The sequence below is a fragment of the Manis javanica genome, chromosome 4 (assembly GCF_040802235.1).
Source record: "Manis javanica isolate MJ-LG chromosome 4, MJ_LKY, whole genome shotgun sequence".
Classification (NCBI taxonomy): Eukaryota; Metazoa; Chordata; class Mammalia; order Pholidota; family Manidae; genus Manis; species Manis javanica.
The window spans coordinates 52,353,135-52,368,204 of NC_133159.1; the positions used below are offsets into that span (position 1 = coordinate 52,353,135).

A 15,070-nucleotide genomic window follows, 5' to 3' on the forward strand; every position below is an offset into this window, starting at 1 on the left:
TTTCTCTGTTGTCCTTTTCAACTTATACTTCTTTTTGAACAGTTAACTGTGGGCAGTATTAATACTGTTTTTAACCAGTCATTGTTTCTCTTTTGCTTCTCATATGATTTTTACATACCATTTTTTTATAGTAGTTGTGATGCCTTATTGCAGTTATTTGCTTTCTGCCTCTACTTAGATGGATTTTCCTGAGGGCAAGATATATACCATTTTCATCTTTGTATCAAGAGCAGGGCCTGTAGCACATGTTTCTGAAATTTAGGAAAAGGCACTCTCCTGGCCAGGTGCAGTTCTGCAGGTACAAGGCGTGGTGAGCCTACAACGTCTGTTTATGAGGAAAAGGCATCCTTTCCCTGGAGGGCCCCAGCCCTCTGCTAGGAGTCAGCCTGGCAAGTGGAGCTGTGTTTCACCTCCCACTCTTCCCTGTAGCTGGGCACTGTTTGTAGTCGCAAAGTAAATATTTGCCCACAACCATGCCTTCAGGCCACTCAGGAAACATTCAGTGAATGAATGAGTGAATGTATATGTGGACAGGTGACAGACACATTGCTTCTTGGATTTCTTTTCCTTCTCGGCCATGACTCAGCCAGAAAAGTGATCCCATTGCTAATTAACGAATGGTAATGGTCACCCCAGAACCCTGCCATTATCTTCTTGGTCAGATTGGCCGACTCAGTGATGCCGTCGCAGGATTCATGCCTTCCTGATGCTTTTCTGAAGATGGTTGCTCCTCTGCAGGCGACTTCGAGCAGAAGCCAAAGGAGGCCAGGTCAGGGTGCGAGTGTGCAACTCAAATTGGCCCTCCCAGGTCAGAGTAGATGGTCTCTGCCTGGGTGCGGCTCAGGGAAGCCCCTGGGCTCCACAGTCTTGGTCTTTAAGAGGTGCCCAGGTGAACTGGTCACCCCCGCTCCTCCCTTGTGTGGTCTCCAAGCCCTTCCTGAGAAGCCGCTTTCCCAGGTCCAGGACAGAAGAAGTTAATCAAGTAATTGACAGCACTGGCAGTGCAGATGCCCAGTGAGACTCTGCCTCTGCAGGCTGGAGTCAGAGCACTGTGGGTACCTGGCCCTGGGATGGCAGTCACGTCTGCAGAGAACCTTGAACTTGTCATTTGAACACAGGAAGAGTCATTTCTACTTTTCACTTGTGATTTGTGATTATTCTTTTTCAGTTAAAATAATTTTATTTAAGATTGCAAAGTGCTAAAGTGTTTTTGTTACAGAGAAGCTATGATAAAACAGCCAAAGAAAAACAGAAGAAAGAATACCCATAATCCCTGTGGGCCATAATCACTGTAAATACCTGACTTTACTCCTCCAATATTTACCCACCTTACACATACCCACATCTCCATGTATTCATCACATTTCAGAACATCTTGGAAATTTAGAGATTCTGTTGATTTGTGAAAGTGATCGAGTGATCTACAAATGTAAAGTATTATTAATATGCTGGGAATGTGGTGAGATTATACCTTAAGTCCCACAGATATGCTTCCAGTCTATCATGCCTGAAATAAACTAGCTGGAATGTGAGTCTGTCTTGTATGCCAAGATTACAATACACAAAGAACCCACTTCCCAGGAGATTGGCTAAACCAAGCACGTTGTGTTCCATCTTTATGATGAAATACAGATTTCCCATTAAAAGGAAAATCTCTTCCTTTCAGAAGGTTGAAAAAGATGATACTTAAAAAAAAAGGAAGGGAGAGGAAAAAGAATCCCAGCTGGTTAAATTTAGGGCTCTGAAAGAGATCCAATTGGCAGATAATCCCTGGCCGTGGGCCCACAGCATTTTCATTTGATTGTGTATTGGATACATTTTCATTCATTTTAAGCCTTACTTTTCAGTATTTTGTTCCTTGGAGACCAGAAAACTAGTATCACTAGCTCTCTTGGCTTCCATCAAATAGCTTGATTTACTTAAGTGGTCTGTTTCGCTATTCCAGTAAGGAGGGACTTGTATTTATGGATGCATTTCTGAGCATGATTTTGCAATGAAATTCTGTGGTCCTAACTGTTTTTGTGTGTCCTCTCACTGCTAACCTTTTCTAAAACTGATAGAAGATGCTGGATAAAGCGATGCATATGGACTCTGGAACTTTGGATACAAAGTCAAGGGAACTGGCTTCTCACCCAACTGACACTGACATGGACATAGACTTGGCTAAAGCTCCTAATTGCCTTGGACCTTAATTTCTTCATCTGAAAAATAGGGATCATCGTCTCTTCTCTGCTTTTTCCTCAGGATTGTTTTGAGAGCAAAATGACCTAATCCAATGGTTTTCAACCTTGGTTGCACATTACAATTACCCGGGGGAGGTTGTAAAAAATACCTTCTGCTAGGCCCCACCCAGATCAATTAGATAACAGTCTGGGTGTGGGACCTGAGCATTGGTAATTTTTTATATCCCAGGAGATTCTATTTTGGGTTGAATACAGCTGAAAACCAGAGCTGGAGACCATCGAAAATCCAGGCGATAATCTTTTGGAAGTCCTGAGAACACAAATCATGAGAAAAGATTAAAACTGCCCACATTAGTATGTGCTCTGCAGTTTTCAAACGGTGTCACATGCAGATCTATTAAAGGTCTGTAATGCAGTGGATTTTAAAGTCTTTTGACTGTAACCTTAAAAAAAAAATCATACATTATACACACTCAGTAACATGTAAATATATGTATTTAGTCCTACATAACCACACTTTCATGGAACAATGTTTTCCCTTTCTGTGTGCAACTCACTAATATTTTTCTTTTCTGTTCTATTACAGTTCAGACTGCTCTATTTCATATTTTCTTTTGAATCTGGTGAAGAGCCACAGAACTGATTTAATGATCTGCTACTGAGTACTGACTTGTGGTTTGAGAAACACCAATAAAGAGATGGCATATTTCTGGGAAGCAGGCTCACCCAACTTTGATGTTTATTCTTTCTAGTTCCAGGTTGAGTCTACTGGTGCTCAGACTACTTCCCCACTCTCCCTCCCACCTGCACCTTTACCTGCTGCATCAAACATGACCCCCAGGGCTGTCCTGGTTCTAAATGTATTTGGCTCTTAATTGGGTGACTTGGAGCCTTGCGTTCTCTTCCATATTCTAATCCCTGAAGTAGCAGGCGTTATGCCTTATACATTATCCCTCAAACAAAATGTGTGAAGCAAACTCAACCCACATTGTCAATTAAATTATGTATAGCTACTCAAGCGGTCACTTCGCATAAATACAAGAAATTATAGTTAACAGATACTCTAGCTGCAACATCGTGCTGCTCATAATTCCCCCAAAGAACTGGGGAGACCCCAAGGTCACATGTGAATAAAACTGTCTCTGTCTTGTTCTGTCCAGTTCTTCTGTTCTTCCTCTGCTGTTCTAAATAGCTGAAGCAAACCTATTCAGAATTTTTCAGCTCTTCTCTCTGTTCTCACTAACAGTTTAGCTCACAGCCCAGAGTCACCCTCTGTCACATGTCTTTAGCCCTGACTTGCTATTGCTTCTGTTGGCTGGCATGTGTCTATGGGCAGGCACTTGAGCCTCATAGTGCTTTTCCAGGATATACACTCCACTATGCCACCTGATCAGGCACCTCCTGGTTTCTCCTGCTCTCTGCTTTATGGCCATGGGGGCTAGAAGGTTTAGGGGCATTGGGACAGGAAGAGATCATCTTACAGGTATAACTATTTCTAAAATTTTCTCTTGGTTGTTAGTTGTTTTTCCCAATATCCGTTTAACCTTTTTTGGGGGGTCTGCTTAATTTGTGTTACATGGCCTTTAACTTGGTTTGACAATGACACAAAATGAAAGGTATTCAAACTTCAATATATAATAATTGAGCATACTGACATTTGCTGTTCTCACTTAACTTCTAAAACAATCTTGGAAGCTTCCACTGTATGGAGATGATAATAGACTCAGTGTTGAAGCAACTTAGGTGGCTATGAGGTGTCAGAGGTGGGATTCAAACCCAGGACTTTAGAGTCTAAGTCATGGCCCCTTTCTTCCACAGCCAGGCTCTGTGCATCTGTGTCAGGAAGTTCTTGCTTCCTCAACACATGTTTGACCCAAGACAAAAAGAGTGGTAGAAAGGTTGCCCTAATGGCAGGCATGAGCTTGGCAAGGGTTGAGGTAGTGGGTATCACTGTATGCCTCATTCCCAAAGGATGTAGTTAGGCTTTATCAGACCCTTCTGAAGTCTTACTCTTGGGGGTTAGGCTTGACTGAGGCTACTCTGATTGACTAACATACGAAATCTTTTTGGTAGTTGGGTCTGAGTTAGGCTGGGAATGGAATCTGGTGAAAAAATAGATCCACCTCACTCCACCCGTGCCCTGCAGGGGATATAGGCAGTCCTCTTTCAGACAGCTGTCTCGGTTCCACGGTGATAGGCGTCCTGAGTAAATACTCTGATAGACTAAACACACGTTGCCCCGCTTTGGCCAGGAGCGCTAGCAGTACAGTCCCCTGTGTGGCAGCCCAACTTGTTAATCATCGCACTGGCAGGCTGGCCAGGATGGAGATATTTAGTTTGGGACTTGTGCGTTACCCTGTATGCTAATGTGAGCATTCTTAGAACTGTAATTTCCGTTCTGACCTCCTGGACAGTCCTTATAGAGAACACAGACATAAAACAATTCCTGAAATGTCAGGAAGAAATTGCATCTAATGGGGGGTACCTCTGCCAAGGAAAACATACTTGAGTTTTAAAGCATTCCCTTCCAAACAGGGAAATTTGAAGACTACTTTTGGATCCACACTGGGGCCTAAGCACTTTTACATGTCCTTGAATAAGCTGAAATGCATGTACCAGCTTAGCTTCACTGCAGGCTCCCCATGGGCAGAGGTGGCTGCCTGTGCTGGAGATGGGGCAGTAGAGGGAACGTGACAGCTGCGACTTATGTGAACTGGTATCAGCTAGAAAACCTTTGGGAGTCAAAACAAGATTTACAATGGGAACAGATACTATATACCATAATGTCCTACCTGCATCTGTTACAATGGAGAATATGATCTGCAGTGGGGTCTTGAACCTTTGGCCCTTTTGATACCTGATACAAATGGCTAAGAAGCATGTCCTCCACCCATTAGAGTTTTGATTGGGAGACACACTCTCTGTTTTCCAAATTGTTCTTGTAAACAGATACTACATAGAAATAATAAAAATACATTGATAATACTTGCTATCATTATGAATGTTATAATATGCCAGGAATAAATACTCTACCTAAATTATTGCATTTTAACCCTCTCAGTAACACTGCCACATAAGTATTACTGTTATCTCCATTTTAGAGGAAAACTGAAGCACAGAGTGGTCAGACAGCTTGTCCAAGGTCACACAGGTAGTATGTAGCTGACCTGGAATTTGAAAATCATGCTCTATGCCTGTGCAAGATGACCCACTGGGATAACAAAAGGAAAAAAAAAACAAGGAAGTATTAGAACATATATTCATACTTATTTTTTATCTTATCCTTTACACAGTTCTCATATATATACATGTTTTAAAAAATAAACTATTACAGTACAGAACTACATGCATGTAAGTTGTAAATAAATATGTGCATAGTGGAGGATCATGATCAAATATGTTTTATTCATGGGTCAAACAAATTTAGAAATTACTGCATTTAACTACAAGGTCCTGTTGAAGGAAGAGAGCTTCTTTTCCTGATAAGTAGTTGCTATTGATAATATCATGGAAATCTCATACTTCCTGAGGATGTAAGCTACTTGAAGGCAGACATTTGTGTCTGATTTGTAGAACCAACCAGACCTAAAGCCTAGTAGACACTCAGTGGAAGGTGATGATGATGTTTGGAAACATAAATGAACTTTCGTAATGAATAGGTTATTGCTGTCATGTTGTAATACATGGTATGGTCGGTGACAGTGCACAGTGTGTCTAAATGAATTGTCCTGCACTAAGAAAGCAGAGCTCAATGTGCTGTGCAGAACTGCAGTGAATGTAGTGTAATTTCGTCAGTCTCTGCAAGCATGGAACCTTCCATACAGTGAAGCAGGGGTAAGGAGTTTAGTAGAGAAAGGGGTTATGAGAAGGTGGGATCATGCAGAAAGGAGAGGGGAAAGCCAAATTAAGTGAAATGAAAACCAAATTCAATTTCATGAAGTGTTTCACCAATTGCCTGTTGCTCTTTTCCTGCTCACTGATGAACTACTTCCCTTTGGTTCTTCGCTGTTCCCATAGAGGAGAGAATGTTTTTGTGCCTGAGCTGAGGTAATAGGGAAAGGTTCCAGCAAGATGATATCCTGGCTTTTGGATAGGTGAGGAGGAAAAGAGCCACCTTTGAATAGTATCTAGTGTACAAACTTGAACTTGTTTTATTCTGTGAGGTAGCCAGTTTTATGCCCATTTTACACATGAACAAATCGAGGCTTGGTGTGGTGAAGCAGCTTGCCCAAGCTCATGGAGCAGGTTGTCTGATGAGGGAGCTTTCTCTTTCTGCCACAGAACCCCACGGGCTAGGCAGCGTTCTTAGTGTGTCTGTAATATTGGTGCTCGCATCCTTCTGGATGCTAAGGACTTAGTGATTGACTCCTTCACGACCTGTCTCAAAACTGGAAAGATTTACATCCTTTTCACAAGTGCTTAAATTTCTAAAAGGGAATAATCTGGGAACTTGAGGAATTTAGTGATTACCTTCTTGAAATCCCAGTCTGGCCAGTACTGTGCCTTACACAGATTGAGGAATGTGTGTGTGTTTTGGGGGTCTGGGGTGGATGTTTTCATTTTTCATTAGACAACATTAGTAAACCTACCTATTTTTCCTGAGTTGGTCCTGTTGTTTTGACCTTTGTCTTATAAATATCTTGAAGATTCCTTCTTTAGTATCTGAATCTCTTGGAATCCTCACCACTACTTCTAAATTTGACAGCACTTCAGGACCCCCTGAGGTGCTTGCTAAACACCCAGAATGCTCTGCCAACCTCTGGAGATTCTGATTAAGTAGATCTAGAGCAAGGTCCCCAAATGTATGGTGTTAGCAAACACTACCCGCAAATTTGAGGGCAGCTGAATTTGGGAACCAGTCAGCTGGTTCAAAGAAAGTAAAGGATAGATGCCCCCATAGGGGTTAAACTATTCTGAAACCAGACTGAAGGAAGCAGAAAATAGCACTGAAATTTCATCAGAGCTATAAAGTTGGGGGAGATTAGCCATGATCATGGGCAAGGATGATAAAAATCCAACCAAAAGTCCTCGTCAAACAAACAAATAATAAACCTCATTAAATTTACTAGAAAGTCAGCATCTCCAAAGATAATACATGAAATAAAGCCCAGACTGTCTGAGTTAGAAGTTCTTTCTGGGTGTTCTGCTGAACTTTTTGAATTAGAAATAGAAGGAACCCAGTGAAAGCCAATAAGTGATAGCAATAAAATGGCCATGGGCCACTTTCTCAGAGGTCACAAGAAGCCATGGCAAAGAGGACAGTTAACTACCAAATTTCTTTGCCCTGATCCTATTTATTATTTGGGTTTTCAGAGAATGAGAATGTGGGAGATTGCTGTTGATTTCATTTATTGTGCAGTATATCTTTTTAGAGCACAGCTGTGTGGGCAAACCTTGTTCTAGGCCCCACGTACTGTTGAACTAGACAAAGTCTGTCCTGACTTGACCTTCTTGTGGTAAAGACAGACAATAAACAAGCAGATGAAATGCTAGTGTATTAGTAAAGATCATGTCAGTGATTGACAAGGGATATGAAGAAAATATAACAGGGTGATAGAGGGGGAGTGAGGAGAATTCTTCTCTGCAGGAGGGTAACTTTGAACAGAGGGTTGGCTGACGAGGCAAGTGCCATCTGAAGAACTAACTAGGAGAGAGTGGTCCAGGCAAAGGGAATGTGTGCAGGAGGACTTCCCAGGAAGCTACTGGAGATGATGCTCTTGGCTCTGCTTTACACAGCCTCTCCATGGCCCTAGGAGGCCCTTAGCCCTTTCTTAAAAACACACCCCTCCCACCTGTCCCCTGTGTTTGTATGAGCTTCAGGCCTCACAAAATCTAGATCTGCCCTGAGAATGTGAACTACAAAGGTGCTGAACCAGAAATGAACTTAGAAGAATGTAAAGGAAAAAGAAAATTGGTGTGGAGAGAGCTATACTCAATGTGGAATGTCGTGCTGGATTCATTCATGATTCACTGATTCATTCATTCATTCATCCAATATTAATTCATTGAGTAACAGGCACTAACAACCAAAAAAACCCAAAATAAATTCCTGTCCTAATGGGGCTTCCATTCTAGTAGAGAGGAACAGAAAATAAATATATGTATAATGTGTCAGGTAGCACTGTTGTGAAAAGGAATAGACCAAGAGGATACAGAGTATGTGGGGAGAGAGGCAGGGGGGTTTACTGTTTTGTAATGGGTAAGCAAGAAAGGCCTCTCTCATAGTTCCCATTTGAACTGAGATTTAGAGGAGGTGAGAGAGTGGGCCATATAGAGGAACAGTATTTCAGGCAGTGGAACAGCAGATACAAAGGCCTCAAAGCAGGAACATGCTGAGTCTTTTTGAGGAAGGTCCTAGACAAAGAAAAAAACAGGGCTTAGGTAAGGAACTGGATTCCTCGGTAAGGAACTGGATTTCAGTCTAAGAACAGTGGGTGGCAGCCTTTGGTTGATCAGTGCTCTTGAAGTCTAGGAAAGGAGAGTATTGGAACTGACTTCAAGGTGGACCTGGCCTGTCCAGTAGGCTAGGCAGAGCTCAGCATTAAAGGGAAGGCCAAGCAGAAGCCCAGGCATGGGGCTGTGAAAGGAGGCCTGTGTGTCAGTGACAGGTGGGCACTGCCCGAAACTGCAGTTCTAGGAGACAGAACTGGGGATGAGGCTGCAAAGGTGAGATTTGCCTGAATCATGGAGAGCCCTGAGGCCAGGCCAGGGAATTTGATGTTTACATTGTGGATGCCTGGATGCCGCAAGTAGAACTGTGGTGACTCCAAAATTTCTGTCTCAGAACATTTTGGGGATAGCTTTCTGGTGAGAGACAGGGCTGAGGAAAGGGCAGAGGATTTATCTAGAGCTAGCAAGCAGAAGTTTTTATGCAGATTGTACGTTTACTTGGGGAGGGGTGATGGTAAAGATTTGAGGTCTTGCCCTAATGCTACATTTCATAGCAGCCACACTGTTTTTACATGGATGACATCCTATTTGGGGCTACTAAGGGTGGGGGGCAGTGAAAATTGTGGGAGCTCAGCCCTTGGCTCTGTCTTGGGAGAATGAAAATTACATAATAAAAGCTATGATTTAGGAAGGTTGATAAGAGTGACTATGCGGAGGCATTTATTCATTCATCCATTTGGCAATTGTTTATTAAATGCTCCAGTGTGCCAAATGATAGAATGGAACTTGCATATTCCTGAGTTCAAAGCCTATTTCTAGTACTTATTAGCTCTGTGACCTTGGACAGCTTTTATTTAATCTCCTAGGATGTCAGTTTCCTAATCTTAAAATAATAATAACAATATATACCTTAGTGGTAGTTGTCATTAGAGATAATGAATATATGCTGCCTAAGTCAGGGCTTGGCACTTCCTAGATGCTCAATAAATGGTGACTCCTACTTGATTGCAGCAGAGAGGGGTCACTGGAGGCAGGAAGTGGTTACTATAGCAGCATGTATCTGCCACAAAATAGTTTGAGGGTGGAGACTGTAGAGCAGGGGATACTTTTGAGAGGTTTTGAAGACCACCTTAATCAGATTTGGGACGGAAAGGGTAGATTCAAAGATACTGTAAAAGTTTTCAGTATGGAACATGGAATATGTAACTATTTGCTGTAAAAAGAGGTAGCTGGGAAGGTGGACCAGGGAAGAAGTCATAGTTTAGGTTGAATCTAAGTAGTAGCCGAGAGGGGATAGTCTGGATTTGGGGAGATACAGTGGATCTCAGGAGTGAGACATGAGCTAAGCAAATGGGTTTGGTATAATTATCACTGTGACAGAGTACTAGTCAGGATATAAATTTGGTTGCTATAACAAAGACCCCAAATAACAGTGGCTTATACAAGAGAGAAGTCAGAACATAAGCCATTAAGGGCTTTTCAGTCTCTTAACTTTTGCTCCACCTTTACTAATTTGTAGGCCTCATTTGCGTGGGCCAAGATGACTTACCAGCCTGCCTGCACTCCATCCAGAAGGAAGGGGAAATGGGGCTACAGCCAGGGCATTGTACATCTCACATTGAATTGGCCAACCTCAGTCATATGGTCACACCTAGCTGCAAGGGAGGCTGGGAAATGTAGTCTTTCTTCCTACAATTCCATTATTTTGGAAGAGGTGTTTGGGGGCAGCTAGCAGTCTCTGCCGTAGACAGTATTAAATAAAGACCTGAGGATGATGAGATGATGGAGAAGAAGAGTGAAATGGGAGTAACGAGTTGGACTTAAGTACAACTTTCTGTTGTAACAATGGAGGAACCTAAGAAGTTAACAAAAAATATGGAGGACAGGCAAAACAGTCTTGGCTGTAGTTTGAGGAATGAAACAATGGGCAGCTGTGTTAGATCCTGCAGAGTCCGAGGGAATTGGATAGGTGATTAGTGAGTCACTGGGGAAAGTTCTTGGTGGTGGTGGGTGGGGACGGCTAAAGGCTGGCCTGCAGGGCGTGATGCCTGGACACGTGGAGGCAGTGGGCGTGGGGTCAGATGCCGAACTCTGGCCGTCAGAAGGACCTGGAAGAGGGCGGAACCACAGGGGCAGCCAGGTTAAGTGAAATTAAGTTCACATGTCTGAAGGGGTTTACAGATATTAATTTTACTTTTTCTTCTTTCTTTAATTGGGAAGAGGCTTTTAAAGGAAAAAAAAATCCTCTTAACTGAAAGGAACTAATCTTTTTAGGGAGTTTGCTAATGTTGGTATAAATTCTTTTCTTTGGCAGTTTTTTTCTCCATCTTCCTCAGATAATCTTATCTCAATTTTGAATCAGAAATCTTATTTATAGCTTTTCTAAAGAGAATTATTTCAATGGGGGCAGATTCTTTGCCCCTTGGACTTACTTTCTTTTTAAAAACAGATAAGTTATCCCTCCTTTTTCTCAGGAGAGACAGTTAAAATACTAATTTAAAAACAATGATTGTGAGCTGAAAGGGGGTGTAAATCAAGAGAAATACATTCAGCTGGCTTCCTGTTTTAGTGTTTCTTTTCTTCTGGAGGGAAACTAAAAATGCCAAAATTCTATCTTTCCCTCAGGACTAAAGAGAACTTAGCACACTTTACATTCTTAACAGACCTGGGGTAAAATAGGAAATGCTGTGATCTTCTCATGCTCCTTCCTGCGCCTCCTTTCCACTCTTACATGACTGATTTAGATGAACAGCTTGGCATTCGAAGCTCTGAGACAAGCCAGACCTACATACTTTTAATAGCTCTCATAGTAGAAGTTACTACTGCCTGTGGGCCTACTATGTGCATTACATACTTCCTCACAGCGCCTCACTTCTTGTTATTCCAAAATCAACAGTAAAGAAAATACAGCTCAGCGGCTGTCTCAGCTAGAAAGGCAGCTGAGCCTGGTTTTAAAGTTCATCTGAGTCCTAGACCTGTGTTCCTATCTCTACAAAGATTTGTTCATTGAGCACTTGTTTGGGAGGAAAAGGCGTAGGGATAGCTCCAGTGTTCCCAGTACTGTTGGGAGGACTGTGCTGGCCTGACCTCACAGGCATCTCTTGGTGGTGGGGATGACAGCCATGCTAGGGCACCTGTGGCCTGGAGCTTGGATGATATGGTGTCTGAATCTCTTCAAGCTTTAGTACAAACGTGGCTAACTCAGCTCTCACCACTGGCTCCTGCTGCATCTTCCTGAGAGTGGAGGACAGCCCCAGACTCCCTCCTGCAGCTTGAATATGCCAGTGTCACTGTGCTGTTGCGATTTCATGTCACTGCAGGGCCTCTGGGTATAGAGGTCCCCTCTGTCCCCCAAGAGTTCCCACCAGTAAGTGCAGCACATGTTCTGAGTGGCTCTCGCTTTCCCCTTGATGGGCTTAACTCCACCCCTCTTCCCTTTTTGGAATTTCAGCCCAGCTGGAGGATGAGGATCCATGAGGCCAGCAAGTATCTTCTTTTTCCTCACACTTCCCCAAAGGCTGAAGAGTGGGGACTCCCCTTACATTGTATTGTCCCCCTGCCCTACTCCTTCCAGCTCCTGAGGTTATAGTAGTGGAATGGCTGCTGGGAAGGACATGAAAAGCACGTTGGTTGTATATCTTCAGAATACTATATCTACTGCATAAGTCAGTTTTTCTGTCAGTTGGTCTAGCCATTCATTCATTCATCTAATTTGTCTTTATGAAGTGTTTTGCAACTTGCCTTTTCACTTATTTATATCCCTTGGTGACCTTTCCTTGATGACACAGGAACATCTCATCCTTTCTGAAAGCTTTTAGAATTCTGTTGTATGGCTATATCAAAATTTATTTACTCACTTTCTTACTGATTGACATAAATTATTTATGGTTGTGCAAGTATGTCTGCAAAACACTTCATGCTTTCTGCTCATATTTTCTTTCTTCCTTTGCAAATTCCTTTACATGTCACCTAGTACACAAGCAACAGTATGCTGGCTAAGACTTTCTCTTTCCTTGTGGGTTCCCTAGCTGCTACCTATTCCTCCTGTACACTTGCCATCCTTTGCCTGACAATTTCAACAACAGAAACATGAAATTGTGCTTTCAGGGGAAGGAGCAGAAACAATGGCATGAGAGTGTTCAAATCCCCAGGGGCAAATGTTTTCCTAAGTGCTAATTCTGAGTCCCAAGTAAGAAAGGCACATGTTCAAAAATGATCAGCATTTCTTCTTTGCCCAGAGAACGGGAAGGAGAGTAGAATTATATGGATGATCAGTTAGAATAAACCTATAATTTAAAAAATTAATTAGCTAGTCTACAATTTGAAGTTTTAGTTTCTTACATAGAAGAGGTGAGGAACTAGGTGGCAGTCCAAGGCTCAGATGGTGGCTCCATGAAGTTGTCAGGCTCCTCATATCTTTCTGTTCCATCTATACATTTGCTACATCCATAGCATGTAGTTTCCATCCTCAGGATCACAAGATGGTTGCTGGAGCTTCATCCATCACCTTGCACTCCAGGCAGGGAAAAGTAGAATGGCAGAGAGTGAAGGACAAAGGAGATACCTGTCAGCTGTCTACCTTTTTAGAAGCCTGCCTGATGTCCCACATAGCACTTACCTTTATGTCTCATTGTCCAGAACTTGGTTTTATGGCCACATGTAGCTGCACTGGGGTTCTTTTAGGTAAGGAATAAGGGAAGAGTTGATGCTGGGTAGGCAGCTAGCAGCCTGTCTCATGTGGTTTGATTCATGATTTGGATTTCTCATTTACCTGAGTGTTAACATGTGTGGAATAGTAGTTCAGAGCAGAGATGTGAAGTAGCCTAAGTTTATCTCTGCCCCTGTCCCATCATCTGGGTTTCTGCCTTCTCCCTCCTAAGATCTTATTAATTACTGCTTCCTGAATAATCAGGGAACTCCAGTGTAGCACTTGGCCATAATGTAGAAACATATCACATGTTCAAAGTTCAGAGTTTCTTTTCCCCACCCCCCCTTCAAAGCTTACGTGTTCTGTGTGCCTTCTTTGCTGAGTACTGAGAGGCAGCGGGTTTGCTAACTGAATCAATGTGAGCTCAGGAAGTAGAATCACTATTGGTCATTCTGACTCCAGCTCCCATTGCCCTCCTTACCCTCCAACCATACTGAATCCCCTTCTCGGTGATCATTTAATGAAGTCTGAAAACACACAGAAGCAGCCCTTCTGCCTGAAGTGTCCTCCTTAGCTCTCTCCCTAGCATATTTTGCTCATTTAAAATGGCTCAGTTCAAGCATCACTCGTACAAGAAGCCTTTTCTAATTACTTAGCATTAGTGCCCTCCTCTCTGAGCTCACTGTACCTCTAGTACACTGCTGTCATGGTTTATCATCAGTGTTGATATATGAACCTGTCTTCCTCCACTAGACACTGAGCTCCTGGAGGGCAGGACAGTGAATTTACCATCAAGTCTCTTGTGTCTAGAAGAAACTTTGTTACTTTCTTGAATGAATGAATGACAATGTTCAGTATTTTGATACACAGAATAAGAAAGCATTTCCCTGCTGGAGAGATCTTTTGGTGATGGGAGACCTTCACACAGCTGTATCATGATAAAGGTCTCTTCCTACTTTATACATAAAGCATGTCTGGAATTGCTGCTGTATTAAACTCCCTAATAGAAGTTCTGTGGTCAAGATTATCAAGGGGGAAGGACTTAGTTTGTGCAGCTGAAGGGATACATGAGACACTGTCAGCCACTTGAATAAAATGCTGGGCTTTCTATAATGGTTTATTTTTGAATAGGAACTGGTCTGCGGCACTAATCCTGTTTGAATCCTGTAGCTCTGTTTAAGCAGAAAGATGAGCTGCAGACCTCAGGTTACATTTGTTGTTAAAGTTTGACCAGACACTTGGTGTGTGTGTCATGCATGACTTTGCTTAAGTAATTAACATTCCTGTCAAGGCTCCTTAAAAGGGTCCTGTGTTACAGAGCTCATCAAAAACCTGATTTAAACCTTTGAACTCCCAACATTTCCATTTATTGCCAATTACTGACGTACTTAAGTTTCATTTTTCTAAAAAAAATACAAAAATGATTAGATCTTCTAGGAGAAATGTTTATTATTGGGAGAATCAAGCTTGGAAAGTGAGCATAGAAGTGGTATTAGAGAATGTGTTGGGGGGAAAAAACCTAAAACTACATTTTAACCTAGGAAAAGGGACTAATGAATGTGAATATGACAGCAGCTTTCAAATATTTCAGGAACTGTCCCAAGGCTAAGCTATTTGATGCACCAGAGAGCTGCATTAGCATTTAATCACCTCCCTCTTTTCTTTTCTTTTTCTTCCTCTTTTTCCTTTTATTTCCTTCCTTACCTCCTTTTCTTCATCCCTTCTTTCCTTTCAATTCCTATTAGGTACCTTCAAGATGATAAGGTCTATGAGAGAAGCGGGTAGACCTAACTTGTTAATAGGGGTGCTCTTGAATGAAGGAAGGAGGGAATGGATGCTTACAGTGTGC

General features: G+C 42.3%; 1 protein-coding gene across 6 annotated transcripts in view; it reads left to right on the forward strand.

Annotated features, from left to right (window-relative positions):
* ROR1 (receptor tyrosine kinase like orphan receptor 1) overlaps positions 1-15,070 on the forward strand; it is a 383,873-nt gene that overhangs the window by 153,375 nt on the left and 215,428 nt on the right. The window lies entirely within an intron of this gene.